Here is a 13,909-nt window from a genome sequence, read left to right as displayed (position 1 = left end):
ATTTTTAAAAATCTTTTATTATTGTTTTTGCTTGCATGTGCAATATATTATTTCAGTTTTATTTTTTCTCTTTTTTGTTTTTTTAAGCACATTACCAATATTGAAATTTTCTTTTTTCTTTTTCTTTTTTTAAATTTTGCTATAATGTAAATTTAAACTACATTTCCCCTAATGTCAATGCATACCCCAAAAGCTTTAGATTATAAAACAATTACGCCATTGATTGTGTTAAAAAAAATTATGGGACATTGCTTAATGATTCTGTCTGATTTTAAGAGAAGGGAATACAAAAAGAGCAATTGCACAGGGCCAAAGAAACACAAAGCTAAACTGCAAAAAGTCGAGCACAAGGTCAAAGAGACCATTGGGATTGATGAAATTATGAGCTAAGACAACAGGACTTCGTTTGAAATTGATGCTGTTTTGAAATATATTAAAGGCAGGTCTTCCTTGTCCCACATTCTACCAAGTATCTCAAATTCGGCTCTTAACTGGCTTCTATAATCTAGTCTTTCATTTTGTGGCAAAACTTTCTGTAGTTTTGGCTGCTAATTGGGTAAGTGCATAATTCCTTAAATAACTTTAATTGGGCCCTGTTTTGAGGACCTATTATAGGTTTATTTTCCTTTACTTACAATTTTTACACAAAAGGCTTTTATAGTCTATATTTCATCCAGAAATTATTTTTTATTCGGATTTTTTTTTATGTTTTTGATTTCTGTTTCCAATTGATTAATATATCTCATAACTCATCCAATTGATTAATACATCTCATAACTCAGCTGTGTATTCTGAAGTGATCTCTGTGTTTTTCAACACCCTCTTCAGGGGGGAAATATATTATTATTATTCTAAATTGCATTAAGTTTAAATTCTTTTTTGAGAGTAATTTTAGGATAAGAAACATGCTACCTCTCCAAATTCTGAAAGTGAACTATTTGGAGAAGGCACCAGGAAGATACTTCCACAGACCACACACTGCACCAGGAGATCCAGAGTGAACAGTGTTGATTTGAACTGTGTGGGGTTGAATGGATTTGTTTTGTATATATACTCTTAAGCCGAAGGGTTCTGCCCCCAACTGCCTTTTTGTCAGTTTGCCTAGCAATCATTGGTTTGTTTTTTCTTTCATCCCCAAATTATTGTAATTTCAAAGTTTGTGTTTATAAGATCCATTGGAGAGACTAGTCTTCCATGGATCTCAGCTGGAAATGTATATTCCTGGGAGCCCACTGACTTCCTATCCTTAAGTACTTCCTGTAGACAGAGGATATTAGTGAGTGGACAGTCCTCTTTGGTCCCTTTCTTGGGCTTGCATCCAGCACGGGTAACCATGGTAAACTAATCGGCTAGATTTTAAATTGACTAATCAGCCATGGGCACGTGGTCTTTATTTTTTTATCTTTTTATTCCTTGATTTCTATTGATCAAAATCTCCTAAAATATAATATTTGCATTATAGAGATCTAATTTTAATTTTTAAAATAGTCAAATCCTAACTAGTTATAATCTTTTTTCTTTATCCAGATCAGTAAGAATATTGGAGTCTTATGATCAGACAGGTGATTTCACCCATCTTCCTGGGGGTGGTACTAGAAATTATTAGTCCATTCAGCATTTAGGTATCAACCTCTTAGATGTCTTGAGGGGGGCTGAATAATCAGCTTCTAAAATTGTATTTTATTGACTCAAGATTCTGACTGAATCTTTCTTTGATCATTTTGGTTATTGTTTGCCTGATCAGTAAATCTATTCTTCTTACCTGGATCCCAGTTTCATAGCATTTTTTATCATCACATTGTTAAATAGTAGGAAAGATGATGATGAACTTTGGCGAATTCATAAATAGAATTGGTTCATGAAAGAGAAGGATGGCTGCCTAAATCCTCTCTAATAATTGATGTTCTAATAACTCAACAGTGGGAGATTGGGCTTCAGGGGAAAAGAGATATTTTACACTGAGGAGACCTTAGACACCTGGGAATGTTCCAAGATGAGAAGGTAGCAAAAGCTTTGTGAAATCTGAAGAGTCAGAATAAGAGCCTGGAGTAGAAACTGACTAAATTATCATATCCTTTCACCTAGTAATTCATCTTCCAAACATATCCAAGGAAACTGGGGAAATAAGCAAAGTCTTTTATATATAACTCTATTAATTACAGCAGCTACTCATTGGTGGTAAATGTTGTTGTTGGTTGCCTCTTGAACCGAGGATGACGATTGTCTTTGTGCGTTTTTGTGCACAAAGACACCTGTGCATGAAGATTTAAGTGGAAAAGTCGCTGCACAGAGACAGTCCCACTCTCTCGGCGATGGAAGCCTGGGTCCATTGTGGTAAATACTACAAGTATGGTTACCCATCAAGGAGAATATTGCTATAAAAACCTCTGGTCTATAAATATGATGGAATAATTTTGTATTGTACGAAATAACAAAATGAGCAATTCAAGTTGAAACTCGATTTATATGAATTGGTGCAGATCAAAATAAGCAGAATTATATGTGTGTATATAATTTATGTACTTGCATAGTTGTCTCTATATATACTTACATAGTTGTAGTCTATGTAATATATATATAGGATAATTAAAATTCATAATATAAGAACTAATTTATGTTAAGGATATCTGAAGTCATAGGTTAGCCTGGCAGTGTTCTTCAATCCATATTGGAATAGTCAGTCAATCCTGACTAGCAGTAACCCAATTTTGTTATCTAGACCGGCAAGAATATTGGTATCTATCTATCTATCTATCTATCTATCTATCTATCTATCTATCTATCTATCTATCTATCTATCTATCTATCTATCACAACTGTAAGTGCATCGCTAAAAGTAAATGTAATATAGATTATTATAAAAACCACAGTGGATGTTCCAGGGAATTGATAATAATGTAATATACTTTCTGCCTTACTCCTAGGATAGAATATTATCTACATTTATATATATCAAGTCTGCTTCAGATGATTTTTCTTAATTGTTTTTCATAGTCACACGGAAGGATTTAATCTAGAGGGAGGAATCAATATGATCTAAATATGAGCCTCAAAATCTTTTAAAGAATATAGTACAGTCATAGTTTTTGAACTCTAGGAATTAATTGTATAGAAAAGATCATATATACTAACTATGAAAATGTGAATTTATTTAAACATAGCTGTATTTGGAGATTTTTAAACTGTAATATATTATCAATTTTTTTTATTGGTAAAATTTTAGGACCCCTTTGAAGAGAGTACCAGTATGATAGTAAATGAACATTTTATTCATATTTCACCAGTCTGTATTTTGTTAGAAGCAACAAGAGAAAGAGGACACTAGTTTCTTTTTTTTTTTAATTTTTAATATATTTTATTTGATCATTTCCAAGCATTATTCGTTAAAGACATAGATCAGACAATAGTTTCTTCTCTTCATAACACTTACTGCTGAAGTTATGGATCTTTTACTTCCCCTGGATGACTTTGAAGAACTTAAGAATTTGACAGAGAGGAAGATATTTCAGTGAGAAATGGAACACTTATAGTACATTTATAGTATTTGAAGGTTTAAAAAGTGCTCCACACAAATTATCTAATTGAAGTCTCATATCCATTTTATTGATTAGGGAATAACTACAAAGAAGATAATTTTTTTTTTTAAAAACCCTTACCTTCTGTCTTGGAGTCAATATCATGTATTGGCTCCAAGGCAGAAGAGTGGTAAGGGTAGGCAGTGGGGGTCAAGTGACTTGCCCAGGGTCACACAGCTGGAAAGTATCTGAGGCCAGATTTGAACCTAGGACCTCCCATCTCTAGGCCTGGCTCTCAATCCACTGAGCTACACAGTTGCCCCCAAGAAGATAATATTTTAACCCCTACATGTCCAAGGCAAAAGATTCTTAACCTTTTAACTTTCTAAAAAAGTGATGTTTTCATAACTGTTTTGGTATAATTTGTTTCTTTTTACTATGGATTTAAAAGCATCACTCTGAAGAAGAGATGCATATTATTCAGAAGACATTTAAAGAGGGTCAGATATAAAACAGTGTTTAGAACTCTTAAGTCTGGGTTTTTACGCTGATCTTCCTAATTCATCACTATTTTATCCAGCTTATCATGCTATCTCTTATGTAAATTGGTCCAGGTCTGAAGATTTAGTTCATTTATAAGTATAGAAAAGGTAGTAGCTCATAGAGCAATGATTAGAATAGATTTTACTGTAGTAGACTGTGTTTTGTCAAGAAGTTAAGAAGTTAGATTTAGAAAGATATTCTAATATTAATTTTTCTTTAAAAAATCCTACTGTGATGCCTCACTATAGAATGGAAGAGACCCTGCTGTTCCATCTAAATAGGCTATTTATTCATCTGTGACTTCTCATGAGAATTTAGTGATATGTTCTATTGCCATTTTTCAAGTCATTGTCTTGACTAAGACCTCATTGTGAAGATTTTCGCCCTTGAGGTATGAAAGTTTTTTTTTTTGTTTGTTTTTGTTTTTAGTAATAGCAACAAAGTGCTGGGTTGTAATTTATGTTTTTGTAGTAACAACTTATACCAAGTAAATTACATATTCTTGAGGTATTGAACTACAGTGAAATTTGTTAATAACTGAATAGATGTTAACATTCTCGTCTCTATCTTGGCTTTACTTACTTAGTGACTTCTGACTTTTCTCTCCTGTATAGTTCCCCTGCTGCCATCTCCTTCCTCCTTCCCCATCAGGTAATCTTTTCTTTCCCTAGACTCGTTTTTCATCTTCATTTTCTAGCTCCTTCAACCTAGGTTGAAACACTGCCCCCCCCCCCAAAAAAAAACCACAAAAAAACAAAAAACACACCTTACCTCTGTGCCTGGCATCTAACAGATACTTATTGAATGTTTACTGATATATTGTAACCACTAATAACTTTTAAGAGTCCAGCTACTTGTTTACTGTGAATTAGCACATGAGAAAGACCACGAAAATATTCTATCTTTATGTATAATGACTGTATAGCTCATCAAAAGAAATTCTCACAATTAGCCATTTCCATAAAAGTGCTTCTTGTAGCTCTCCATAGCTTTGTCATGATGTGGAGATTATCCTTCATCATTATCATTCTGAAATATTGTTTTATCATTATATTTCTCACTCACCTTGGTTTTCATAATTATTCATTCATTACATTATCACAATTATCATAAAAGTCGTTATTCTTGTTCTTATTTTACTCTGTATTGGTTAATTCATATATTCCGAGGTTTCTCTGAATTCATCTCTTCATTTATTATATAGTTGAATAGTATTCCATTATATACATATATGATCACTTGTGTAGCAATTCTCCAGTTAATTGAGATGTCCTTTTAGCTTCCATTTTTTCCTTTATTAAAAGAACCAATATAAAAACATTTAAAAAACATTAAGTCTTTCCCTCTGTTTTTGATCTCTTTTGGTTGTAAGGCCTATATTGAAATTGTTCATTAAGGGTTTAGTTATTTAGCTCAATGACTGAGAAAAATTCCAAAATTCCTACCTTAATTGCTATATCAGTTCACTACTCCAATAATGGAACACCAATGTACCTGTTTTCCCATAGCCCTTCAATATTTGAGAGCTTCATGGATTTTAGGTATAAGATCAGCATTGTTTTCATTTGAATTTCTGTATTAATGAATTATTTTAAGCATTTTAAAAATATTGACTATCAATTTCAATAGCTTGGGTTTCTTCTCTTGAGAACTCACTAACACCTTAGGGCATTTGTTAAATAATATTTGTTTCTTGGAAGTGAGTGAACTTTTTAAAAGAAAATTGCCACAACAGTGTTTTCCTATTTAACAATTTCTGTCGTCATCTTGACGAATCTGGGGATTAAAAAGGAGGTAAGAAGGGAGGGCAATTCAGCTTAGGAGATAGTTTGTTCCAAGACATGGAGGTGTGTGTGAAATGGAATGACATATATGAGGTACATTAAATAGACCATTTTGGCTGAAATGAAGAGCACCCATCATAGGAAATAATTTCCTTTCCAACTGATGCCTTCATATGGATATTTTCCACTTTCTCCAAACTTTTTAGCTTCATAGTTCTTTTTTTCCAAATGATCCACTTTTTCATACTACCTCATCTATGTACTGATTGTCATGCCCTTCATCTTGTCATTACCCAGCATTAAACCACTTTGATGTTCATTAACTCTGAAAATCACTTATCTGATTGTAATCTTTTGTCATTCTACCTGTTCTGCTGTCTTCAAATCTTAAACAGCTTTTTTCTTTTTCTTTTTTTCCTCATTTGCTGAGAACTTTTTTTAATACTGCTCACTTTACTCATATGTAAAGTCTTCAGAATACACAAATGATCCTTTTTTGATCCTGTCTTCTCCAACAATTTGCCCTCTGTTATACTTCTATTCACTCTTGCTCTGTTGGCTTCCTTCCTGTGGCTTAAAAAGACTCTCAATTGATCTACCGTCCCTGATGACTCTTGTCTCCTATCCTCCTTTTTGTGGGTAAACTCCATGAGAAGTCATGAATGATTAATGCCTCATTTTGCTTTCCTTTAACTTCCTTGAATATCATTGAACTGTTCTTCATAGTTACCACTGACTTCATAGTTGTCAAATATAATGGTCTTTTTTCAGTCTTTATCTTTCTTGATTTCTCTGCAACTTTTGACACTAGATCATGCAGTTTTTCTTTGTTCTTTCAATTGTAGGCTTTTGTGTCACTAATAGCTATTGGTTCATTTTCTACTTGTCTGAATGCTTCATCTCTGACTCCATTGCTGAATATTTATACAGTTCTCCTGTGTTATCCTCAGGTTTCTGTTGTAGATCCCCTTTTCTTCTCTCTTTATGCTTTTTGGTGATCTTATCATCCCTGTGGTAATGATTCTCAGACCTATTCATCTAGACCTTGTAGGATTTAAATAAATGTGTAATACTTAAAGTATTATTTTATGAAGTTTATTATCAGACAAAATAGAACCACATGACTAAATTTTTCTGCCTACTCAAAATGCCCGCTCCACCAAAACTCCCTTTTCTTTATTATCGATATGCGCAAAGGAACAAGAATCTCTTCCCTCAAGTATACAAAATTTAATGAAGCAAGATTATTTATATATATATATATATTTATGTATGTATGTATGTATATTCATTCTCTCATGAATAGTTAGCATAGCACCTGGCACATGGTAGTCAAATTAATATATGTTTGCTGATTTGACTCACATAATTTCAACTGAAATCTAGAATTATGGATCAATTTTTCTATTCTATGACCAGTGTGGCCCTGTCTTCCTATTGTCAATCCAACTTCAACAATTTCTATTTTCTTTCCTCTTTGCAAATTTGCATGATTTTAGTTGAAGTGTCAATTATCATTATTATTTTTTGCAACTCTACTTAAATTTCAAGTGCAATTTCACGTAGTCATTTATAATCTAAAATTCCTCGTTTGAAGATTTTTAATATCCTTTGTTAACCTATCCAGGTAGGAAAGAAACAGAAGCCAATGGAAAAATAATCTAATCATTAGAATGACACTGGAAGTATTATTGTTTCAAAAATTATCAAGAGATCAATAAATTCATACTAACGTAATATTTAAATTAACATGCAGTACTTCAAATTTTATTTTATTAAATTCATTATCTGACAAAATAGAATGACATGACTTAAGTTTTCTACCTGCTCAAAAAACCCAGCTCCACCAAAAAGCCTCAACAGGAAGGAAAAAGGGAGAGAGACGGAACTCCACCCAATTTATATCCTGTTTGTGTCAGCACATAACAGGAAGTGAGAGGGGTTCTGGGGATCATGGTTTTTAGGGTAACAGATTCAAATTATAAAATCCTTGAGATGCTTTGGAAGACTAGTCTCCCCAATGGATCTTGTGAACATAACCAGCTTATAAGTTATAATAATTATTAAGAGATAACTGGGAAAGAGAATAAAACCAATGATTACTAGGCACACTAACAAAAAGCTAATTGGGGGGGGCATTTTCCTTCAGCATAAGAGTATATCATAGAAAATAAATGTTTTATAATCCCCCACAGTTCAATTTCACTAGAACCCAAAGTTCAATTTGAATATTTCAGTGCAGTGTGACATTTCTGCAGACATCTCCATGGCACCTTCTCCAAGCAGTTCACTTCCTGGATTCTGAGAGGTAGTGAGTTTCTTAACTTTTATAAAACTATAATTTTATGGCAATTATGCAATCTCCTCTGAGGAGGGTGTTAACAAATGCACAGATTAACTAGGATACCTTATTTCTTACTAAGAAAACAGCCTTATAAAAAACAGTATAGCAGCTAATCCAAGAAAAACTTTTGGGTCTAAAATGTCACCAAGAATTCAGATCATTCTGGTGGAGATAGATTAAGCTGAAGAGTTGAAAATCATCCAGATGCTACTAAACCTTCATGGGAAGTCTATCCAGGGGTACCACACTCTAGGAAAACCTTCCCAGCTCCTCTGGTATGAGACTGTAACAGCTGTATGCCTTTATATATCTCATCCAATACATTTTTACAAATGAAGAGGTAGGTAATAGTGCTATAACACTTTAATTCAGCTACTAAATGGACCCTTACCTCTTGTTACAAACAACTCAAAGGTACTTTTGTAATATCTTTTCCTGTCCAGTCATATGGGGAGGTAAAAATAAAGACAATATGACAGCACATAATAGCTAATAGCCAAAACACAGTGCTTTAAAATGATTCAGTGTAACAGAACTGAACAAATAAAATAAAATCTTAAAACAAGCATTCAGCAGATACAATATATGTTACAAGATAGTGGCATTGAATTCAAGAGTTCTTCTTCTCCCCCTTCCCCCCATTCAAATACAGAGATTTCCATAAACAATGGAGTCTGAAAACTCTTAAAAATCCATCTCTAGCCTCTTTGAGGTTCCTTCCTCTCCCCGGTATCATCCTCTAAGTTACTTTTGGTCATCCCTCTACAATCTTCCATAGTGAGAGAGAATTGCTCTCTGAACATAGTGTGGAGGAATCCCATATTGGATGTATTGTAGAGACTGAGCAGGCCAGAATGGCAAGGGGGTGTAGGGAGATGTATCTCTCCTCCCTATCGCACGGACTAGTGTACCCAGGAACAGTAGGAAGAAAAGATAACCTACAACTGGGAGCTATTTGAGATAGGTAATACACTGCTCTTTCATAGAGTGGGCCATGCTTAGAATTCTACTTTGTGTTTGGATGCGTAATCTTCCTTCTCTCCCCCCTTGGTTAAAAATGCCAGGGAGCAGCTTTCTTCTTCTGTCAGGTGGAAGGGGTAAAATCCCTTTAGGAGGTTAATTATTGCCTAAGGGAAATACTGGGACCTTCCAATCCAAACAGTCAGCAAACACTTAGCTGTTGGCAATGTAAGAGAAAGAGGGATTTATACTTTCCCAGACTCCAGAGAGTGGCTACAATTAGCAGCAACAGTATGCCGCAGCAGGAGGAGCAGGAATGGCAGAAGCATTGGCTACACAAGGACCAACTAGGCAGGATGGCAGGAGCAGGCGGTTGGGACCACCCAGGGAATTATAAGCAGGAGACTGGTGGTATAAACAGGTGGTAGCAGCAACACCAGGAAAGAAGAGTTCTGTGTGGGTGGTGGTACAAAAAGCTGTGTCAGGAGAAATGTGGTTTCTTTTCAAACTAATCTACTGAGGGAGAATTAAGGGTTCTGAACCCCACTTCCATTCCCCACAAATGTAGGATTTAAAATTAATATCCAATATTTCAAGTATTATTTTTATAAAGTTTATTATCTAACACAATAGAACTATGTGATTAAGTTTTCTACTTGCTCAAAATGCCTGCTCCACTAAAGCCGAGATAGGAAGGAAAAAGAGGGCTAGAGACAGAAATCCACTGAATTTATCTTCTGTGTATGTCAGCAGGTAAGGTCAGGAAGAGAGTAGGGTACTGGGAATCTTTGTTTTGTTCGTAATAGTAGTTTTACTGGGGATTGTAGTTTTTAGGGTAACAGATTCAAATTATACACCCTAACCTGATCCCCATACTCACCCCTCTAATTCCTTATTCATTAGACAGTTTGAAATGAAAGTCTTATAGGCATCTTTAAACTCAAATTTTCCAAAACTAACATAACTCTTCTTTTCTTCTTATCTTCCTACTTCTTTCCAGAGCCCTACCCTTCACTCAGACTCCTTGACTCTTGAGTCTCACCTCTTACATATCTTATCATTTGGAAAGTCCTTATCATTGCTGCCATTTTAAAAACATCTCTTGTATATACCCATATTCTCTCTTCTAACACTGCCTTATGTGTCTCCCAACTCATGTTCATTCTCCTAATTTAGCTATCAAATTGGCTTCCTAACATAAAGTTCAACCCCCCCCCCCATCTCCTCTCCTATTCCTATCTGTAACTACTGAAATTCTTTTGAAACTGCATTTTTAATTTTAAAACATCCATTTTTAATATGCCACTCAAGAAGATCTAATGCTCTCTCATAGTCCAAACTACTGCCACAGAACTTGATCCAGGCTGCTGGGGGTCAGGGTGGAGGTGGGAGGGAGAGACAGAGATGGGCCAGAAGATAAGGACAAAAGTAGCAAGCAGCTAGGCAGAAAAAAGACTTTTCCAGACTGGGCAAGCCAATATATATCCTTTCTGATGTCATCATTCAGTTCCTCCTCAGTACATCTCTGATTAAAGAACAGTCACACAGGGAGTGTGGCGAGAGGATTTTGTAGTTTTAGAAATCAAACTATTTTAGGGTGCCAAAATGGTAAGTATTTCTCAAAAAATATTCCTATTCAATATTAATTTTCCACACTTAACCTATTTCTCTTCTTTTTGCTTTACTTTTCCACTTACCCTAGTTCTTAGCACTTATTTGTCATATTGCAGAGTGTCTGTTGACTGTATTTGTAACAAAAGCATTGAGACAGATTGTTAGGAATTTGAGATGCCAAACAAGGTCCTTTCTGTTTGATTCTATAGCCATTTGGGTGCCATTAAAGCTGGGCAGTGACACAGCCAGACACCTATACAGACACCTATACTTTAGGAAATATCAATTTGGCATCATCTGGAATGGGAATGGAGGCTTAACTCAATTTTTGGACAATGCTAGTGTTTCAACACTAATACAGGGCTGAAGTTCTATGGGCCTGAATTAGGATACTTGCTATGAAAAGCCTTGGAGAGTGTGGGGACAGAAGTAAGAAATACTTTGGAGGTGGAATTGAGGCAACTTACCAACTTAATGAATTTTTAGCGTTTGTTTAGCAAAAGTTAAGAGTGACACTGATATTATAAACCTAGATTTTTGGAAGAATTGTGGTGCCCTGTGTGGATATAGGGAATTTTGAGAAAAGAGTAGATTTATTTATTTGTTTGTTTGTTTGTTTGTTTGTTTATTCATCTATTTATTTATTTATTAATATTTTATTTGATCATTTCCAAGCATTATTCATTAAAGACATAGATCATTTTCTTTTCCTCCCCCCCACCCCCCATAGCCGATGCGTAAATCCACTGGGCGTTACATGTTTTCTTGATTTGAACCCATTGCTATGTTGATAATATTTGCATTAGAGTGTTCATTTAGAGTCTCTCCTCTGTCATGTCCCCTCAACCGCTGTATTCAGGCAGTTGCTTTTCCTCAGTGTTTCTACTCCCACAGTTTATCCTCTGCTTATGAATGGTATTTTTTTCTCCTAGATCCCTGCAGATTGTTCCAAGCCATTACACCACCACTAATGGAGAAGTCCATTACATTTGATTGTACCACAGTGTATCAGTCTCTGTGTACAATGTTCTCCTGGTTCTGCTCCTTTCATTCTGCATCACTTCCTGGAGGTTGTTCCAGTCTCCATGGAACTCCTCCACTTTATTATTCCTTTTAGCACAATAGTATTCCATCACCAACATATATCACAATTTGTTCAGCCATTCCCCAATTGATGGGCATCCCCTCGTTTTCCAGTTTTGGGCCACCTCAAAGAGCGCAGCTATGAATATTTTTGTACAAGTCTTTTTGTCCATTATCTCTTTGGGGTACAGACCCAGCAGTGCTATGGCTGGATCAAAGGGTAGATATTGAAAAGAGTAGATTTAGAAAGAAAAATGAGATCTTTTTTTACTTAGTTCAGTTTGTTCCCTTTGGAGTATCCAGTTTTAATTATCCATTAAACAATGACTGTTTTAGTCCAAATATAGTGCAATGTTTTTTTCCCCCAGTATGTACCTTTGAAAGTCACATTCACACTAAAATCAAGCACTTCAGCTTTGAAACTATAAGTTGTATATTATGTGCCTCAACATATGTAAAAAAACATGACTATCTCCTGGGAAATGCCAACCAAATGCCTGTTTGTTTTGATATTCCACCAAATGTCCCCCTTAATATTAAAGGCACAAAATCAGTGTTGATTTAAAACTACTGGAAATGAGAAAACTAGAATGACCGTGATCTTTGCAGTCGCAGTGGATGGGTGCAAAATGACTCCTTATGTAATTTTAAGGCGTAAAACATTACCTAAAGAAAAGTTACTATCAGGAGTGATGTTTTGCATGCAGGAAAAGGGATGGATAAATGAAGAACTTGTGTTAGATTGGTTGAATGTGGTCTGGGGTAGGCGTTCTGGTGCATTACTGCATCAGAGAGGAATGCTTATACTCTATTAGTTCAAGGGTCACCTGACTGAAAATGTGATTAAGAGAATTGCTGAAATGTGCAGGAACTTTCATAGGAATGACATTGCAAAAACTTCGAATATAAAGTGTCTGCGTTATTCTCGAGTTAAGAGAAAGTTGGAATTTAAAAGGAGAAAATAAAATGGGGGTGTCCTCTTTCTTTGTTACCCATTAAAGTACTTGGAATTGTGCTATATTCAGGCTAATAATGGTATTTTGGGATTGGAGCTCAGGGGAAAATTAAATATATGAATGTCAGTCATTTGAATATTGATAATAATAACAGCTATCATTTATATAGAATTCTAAAGTTTAAATTTACTAACAATGCTACCCAGTAGTATAATAGTCTTCCTCAGAAGCTAGGGGATTCTTCATCAATGTGGTATTCAACCAGAAACTGATGATCACCAACAAATTAAAATGATGCTATTGGTATTGGGCACATTTAGAACAGGAAAATTCTTAACTTGGGGCTCCAGTCTAAAAAACATCAGTACATAGATTTCAGCTTTCTATAAACTTGTGGGTTATGGGATGGGGAGAAATCTTTTTTTTCCACTAACTCTTGGTTTCCTTTTAATCCTATATATTTTTATATTCCCCCCCCCCCCCCCCACACACACACAGTCACATACATATACACTCCTGGGTTCCCTGCCCTCACCTTATGCTACTTTTCTACTATGACTGCCTTTCTGCTACTTTTGCAGACCTACATTTCCTTAAATGTAGCCACTGCCCATTCTCTCCTCACGTATACTTCCTATCTGTTCATCTATATCTTTTTCTATATTCCATACTTTGTTGCTTCTCTCTTTTTTCCCCAATGTGCCAAATTTAGAAAGCTTCTACAGAATTAAAGAAATACTCCCTGATAACCCCAAATTAGGTACTGTCATACACCATTCCCTTTGTATAATATCTCTCACATAATTTACTTCTTAATTTTATTAATGTAATATCTGTATCTTGGTCAATTCACTTATATGGTCCAGTTTCCATATTGTTTTTACACTTCATTGCAAACTATGTCTAAACAGAGTTTAAGATCATTTTTTCTCTTTCTTTAATTTTCTAGATTAGGAAATCTAGGTTGCATACAAATTAGGTGAGTTTCCCAATAGTACACTGTCTGTCAACTAGTATTAAATACCATTTATGTTCCAGGCACTATGATAATCACTAGGTATTTAGAGACCCTAAACAGTGGTAGCACTGCGTCTTTGAAGCACCCTTCCT

General features: G+C 35.0%; 1 protein-coding gene across 4 annotated transcripts in view; it reads left to right on the top strand.

The window, feature by feature from the left end:
- The window catches only part of ANKRD11 (ankyrin repeat domain containing 11), a 257,700-nt gene that overhangs the window by 163,938 nt on the left and 79,853 nt on the right, over nucleotides 1-13,909 (top strand). The window lies entirely within an intron of this gene.

Source organism: Monodelphis domestica, chromosome 1, assembly GCF_027887165.1.
Source record: "Monodelphis domestica isolate mMonDom1 chromosome 1, mMonDom1.pri, whole genome shotgun sequence".
NCBI lineage: Eukaryota > Metazoa > Chordata > Mammalia > Didelphimorphia > Didelphidae > Monodelphis > Monodelphis domestica.
The sequence above is the reverse complement of the archived record's forward strand: the minus strand, read 5'-3'. Positions and strand labels throughout refer to the sequence as shown.